The 5,571-nt window shown below is 40.2% G+C and overlaps 1 pseudogene; it reads left to right on the top strand.

The window, feature by feature from the left end:
- LOC101579851 overlaps positions 1–4,633 on the top strand; it is a 34,967-nt pseudogene extending 30,334 nt beyond the window's left edge.
- Positions 4,634–5,571: the final 938 nt, after the last annotated feature.

The raw sequence follows: 5,571 nt of genomic DNA, 5'->3' as shown, positions 1-5,571 counted from the left end.
AAGGCTAATATCTGTCTCTGTGTCTGTCTCTGTTTCTCTCTCGCTCTTCACCTATCTCTCTCTCTCTCTCTCTCTCTCTCTCTCTCTCTCTCTCTGTCTCTGTCTCTCTCTCTGTCTCTCTCTCTCTGTGTCTCTGTCACTCTTTCTCTCTGTTTCTCTCTCTCATATTTTTAAAGTCTATTTAATTCCTTTAAAAGTTATCCTTCTAGGGCTGCGGTGATAGCTCGGCAGTCTAAGCGCCTGCCTGGCAAGCTCAGAGACCGGAGTTTGAGCCCCGGCACAACACGCTGTGCTGGCCCTGGGTCCCTGGGCGAACCGTGTCCACCCCGAAACCTGGCATGGTGGCGCACACCTGTAATCTCAGCACTTGGACGGCTGAAACAGGAGGATAGGTACAAGTCCGAACTGCTTAGAGTAAGAGCCTGCACCAAAAGAATAAAGTTAAAAAGAAATTAATTTTAGGTATAGAGAAAACTTGAGCAGAAAGTACCAAGTTCCAATGCAACAGCATTATTTTGCAATCTCATCTACAATGAATGAGAATTACTGCTTTACATCCTCAGCAATTGTTGGAAATATTAGTGTCTTAAAGTTTAGTCATCACAATAGGAATGTGGTATTATTTATAATGGCAGATCATATCAAGCATCTTTTCATGACTATTTGCCATCTGTGCATCTTCTTCATTGAAATAGCTGCATTTGTTCCCCTTTGAATTTGTTGTTTGTGCCCTCGTTACTTTTTCCAATTCATCGTATATTTTTAGATACTTATATTTATCATATTTTGAGTAAATATTTTCTTCCAGCCTATAATATGTCTTCATTTTTTGAATACTTTGGAAGAACAGTTTTTAGCTTTAGTGAAATTTAACTTTCAGTTTCTTCTCTGAACAATCATTCTACTACCATACCTAAATATGCATGGCCAAACTCAAAGTAACTTGGATTTTCTTGCATGCCATCTTCTGCAAGTTTATGTTTTACATTCAACTCTATTATATATTTTGAGTTAACTCTTCTTAAATTTTGTTTTATTTTTTATGCATTTAGTACAGTATCTACAAGGTCTCACTACACAGATTGTACTCGTAGTGATCCTCCTGTTTTCAGCCTCCCAAGCACTGGAATTACAAGTGCACACCACCATGCCTGGTCTCAATCCCTGTCTCAGTGTGCCACCGGGGCGGGGCCAGCACAGCAGGCCAGGGAATGAACCCCAGGTCCTTGTGCCTGGCTAAGCAGGCGCTTTAATCTGCTTAGCTATCTGGTTGGCTCTTTGAGTTAACTCTTGCTTGCTACAGTTCACAGTAAATTTTTATGCTAAGCAGTTGAGTTTGATTTTGATCTTCAATGTTATGTTGAGTAAACTCTACTTTGAATACTTAAATACTGTAGATCTTAGATTCTTATTTAATGATCTCTTTTTTTGTGTGGAATCATCTGTTATTATGAAAAATTCAAGAACTGTCAAGGCTTCAAATGTCTAAATCCAGAGGCACAGTCAGCCCCAATCATGGAAAAGTAAATGAAAAGTCCAAACAATTTCAGGGGACCAGGAAAAGAGAAAATATTTTCTCATATAATGTTCGGCCACTGCCAAATCATGATGTCATGGAGCTGAGCCTGAGAGATAATGGGCCATTTCTTTTTATATGTACAGGACAGAAACACAGAGATGGAAACAGAAACAAAGACAGACAGAAACAGGCAGAGACAGAGAGGACATAGACTAAGAGCAAGTTCATTTTCCCGCTCTGAGCTGAATTTTTATTGACTCATGTGCCTGGTTAACTTCTTCTTGTGGAACTGGGCACATCCGAGTAGCTGGGTTCATGGGAATCCATCAGGGCTAATTAACATCATCAAACATGTTCCTCTTTTAGTTGATTGTTAAAAAAGTGGAATCAAGTCTTTAATATTGATCTGCTTCCTCAAAAATGTCCTTAAATATGAAAATTTGTTTTTCTAAAAACTCTCAAGGAACAATTAAAGCACAAAACAAAAAGCTAAGAGGAACATATTTTTATCTAGCCAAACATGTCCTGGTCATAAATAAAATCTCTCTACAGTGAGTGCATTCTTGCCAGAAGCCAGCAATTTCAACATTGCCTAATGCCTGGCTAACAAACCTCTGTCCTATGAATGCCCTCAGCTCTTTGCTAAATGAAATACTCTCTTTGAGTGAATCTTTCATAAATATTAATTTAATCTCACCGGTAGTAAGATAAATATAGGCTAAAGCTCACAGAGGCTGAAGTGTTCCAAGGGGAAATTTATTATGTACTTAAAAAAGCCCCATGACCAAAGAATCCAATTCTTTTGATAGTATTAGAAATGTGACCACTGATCACACAAAAATCATTCTAAGACAGCTTTAGAATGTGGCAGAATAACTTTGCTCTATTTTTCTAGGCTTCTGTTTCACTCAAGCAAGCAGCCTGCCCTGTATTTTAATGCCTCTGAAGCAACTCTCGGGAGGGAGAATGCTGCAGTGGCCTGTGCTTTTGTTTTCCTATACTCCTAACTCCCACAAGGATTTATATTTTTATTCATTCATCCAGTCTCAATCACCATCTCAGTGTGTCATGGGGGCAGTGTCAACCCAGAATGCTAGGGATGGAAACCTGGTCCTTGTGCCTGCCTAAGCAGGCACTTTAGTTCTCTAAGCTATCTGGCCGGCCTCTCCTCTTAATTTCTTACATATTTCTTTCTGGTAATATGAATAACTGGTTGGAAGACACTATACATTACAAAAAATACTGTAAAAGTCATATTACTTTGTTAAGTGAAATTCTGTAATTTTTGTAATTTTTCGGTTTTAATACTATTTTGTCCTCTCTATAAAAACATAGTTGACAGTTTGAATCAACCCAAGAAGCTTAGCAGTTTAGCTCAGCAGGGGGCCTGGGTGCTCACTTTGTAATCATGGTAAGCCTGAGCAAGAGGAGGACACCGAGATGGTTGAGAGCTACACCCACCTTGGGCTGGGGTGAGAGGAGCCTGCTTATAATATAAGGGAAGAGAAGAGGCTCCCTCTTCCCCATTTGCTCTTGCTGCCTTGCCGTCTTCTGCCCCCTTGATCTGCTGCCCCTGTGCCACACCACCCTGCCTTGGAGCCAGCTAATTACGGACGGAAACCTCCACAAACCGTGAGCTAAATGTGTTGCCTTCCCTAATTTCAGACATATTTTGTCCCAGAAATGAGAGTACTAAGACAGATGTCATAGAAATAATGAATGAAATGTGAAATCAACAGCAGCTAAATGTAAAAATCAATTTACTTATTTATTTATTTCCTGTATTTTAGGGAAGGGTCTACAGGGTGTTCAGGGTCTCACTACTAGACCAGACTTATAGTAATTCTCCTGTTTACAGCCTCTCAAGTGCTGGGATTACAGGCGTGGGCCAACAGCCCAGTCTCATTCACCTCTCAGAGTGCCCTGGGGGCGGGGCGGGTACAGCAGGTCCAAGGATCGAACCCCTGGTCCCTGAGACTGCTTACAGATGCTTTTCTCCGCTGAGCTATTTGGCCGGCCCTAAAAATTGATTTATAAGTATATAAAAACTTAAAAAGTGTAATGTTTTTTACATATTTTACATTTTTCAAATTGGCCAGAGAATATTGATCTTGCCTCACTCTCCGCTGATGGTCTCCCTCACCACGTGCGCTCCTGCCACCACCCCACAGAAACGCTCCGGCTCCCCGCGTCCTTCCCAGACCAGGCCGTTGTCCCTAGCGCTGGCCCCGCAGCTCACTCGGGCTTGCTCCAAAGACGCGAAATTTGGTGCAGACGCCCGCGCCCTCCTGCTTCAGGGTGTAGACCTCCTGGCCGACGCCGTGGTCACCATTACCATGCGGCCAAGGGGAAGAAGAGTGATTATTGAACAGAGCTGGCGAAGTCCCAAGATAACTAAAGATGGTGTGACTGTTGCAAAGTCAATTGATTTAAAGGACAAATGCTAGAATATTGGAGCTAAACTTCTTTAAGATGTTGCCAACAATACAAATGAAGAGGCCAGGGATAGCACCACCATGGCGACAGTCCTAGCACACTCTATTGCCAAGGAAGGCTTCAGATGATCAGCAGAGACGCGAACCCCGTGGAAATCAGGAGAGGTGTGATGTTTGCTGTTGATGCTGTGATTGCTGAACTTAAGAAACAGTCCAAACCCGTGACAACCCCGAAGAAATTGCTCAAGTTGCTATAATTTCTGCAAGTGGCCACAAATAATTGACATCATATCTGACGCCATGAAGAAGGTGGGCCAGAAAGGATGGAAAAACCCTGAATGATGAATTGGAAATTATCAAAGGCATGAAGTTTGATCGAGGATATATTTCTCCATACTTTATTAGCACATCAGAAGGCCAGAAGTGTGAATTCCAGGATGCCTATGTTCTACTGAGCAAGAAGAAAATCTTTAGCGTCCAGTGCATTGTACCTACTCTTGAAATTGCCAGTGCTCACCGAAAGCCCTAGGTCATAATTGCTGAGGATGTTGATGGGGAAGCTCTCAGTACCCTGATTTTGAACAGGCTAAAAGTCAGCCTTCATGTTGTTGCCCTCAAAGCTCCAGAGTTTAGTGACAACAGGAAGAACCAGCTGAAAGGCATCCTGGCTCTCTGCTGAGTCATTTAATTAAATTTTAAATTTCTCAAGTTGACACAATGCATCAAGCAGTACAGATGGCAAAATTAAATATTTCACACTTTGCAGAACACAATTAGTCTGTATCATATTTCCTTGTTTCTTTTTCTTTTAGCTTTGTCTTTTTAAAATTTTTAAGAGTTTTTAATAAATAAAATCCACGCTTCGTCTGGCAATTACACAGAAATGACTTCAGTCTGAGTGTGGCCTGCTTTTCATAATACCATTTATTCACGATACCTGCAAACTGTAACCAATATTCCTGATATTGGTTATATGAATTTTTCTGTCTAGATTCATCTTGTTATAAGTTTATCAATTTTATTAATCAATAAAAATACTGTACAAGTAGGAAGATTGCAGCTGAGAGCCAAACACATTGATAATTGCCTTAAATGTATGTCATCTATATGCTTCTATTTTTAAAGACAAGGTTTCACCAAATACAGAACAAAATCCTTCTATTTGTTTTCCACAGGAAAGTTCCCTTAAAATAAAGATAAGAATAGGATAAAAGTAAAAAGATGGATAAGATTTGACTGTGCAATTCCGAAGAAATCCAGTGTTTGTGTTCTTGTCAGACAAAGCAGACTTAAGTATCATGGGGATTTAAGAAGACAGTTTATAATAACAAAGGCATTGTTGATCTATAAACCATAAAAATTTTAAGTGACTATGAACCAATGACAGAGCTTCAACATGCATCAAGCATAAACTGACATTACTGATAAAAGAAATTTACAAAACCATAATTAAATTTGAAGGTGTTAAGCCCCTTGTTTTAGTAACTACTAGAACAATCAGGCAATCAATTAGTAAGGATACAGAAATCTTGAGCGACACCATCAACTAACAGCACTTAATTGACTTGTGTGGTACACTGCACAATCTTTTCAAAAGTATGCAGAGCAGTCACTGGG

The sequence above is a fragment of the Octodon degus genome, unplaced genomic scaffold, assembly GCF_000260255.1.
Source record: "Octodon degus isolate 3935 unplaced genomic scaffold, OctDeg1.0 scaffold00066, whole genome shotgun sequence".
Taxonomy (NCBI): domain Eukaryota; kingdom Metazoa; phylum Chordata; class Mammalia; order Rodentia; family Octodontidae; genus Octodon; species Octodon degus.
Note: the sequence above shows the minus strand (reverse complement) of the source record. Positions and strands in the feature narration are given on the sequence as shown.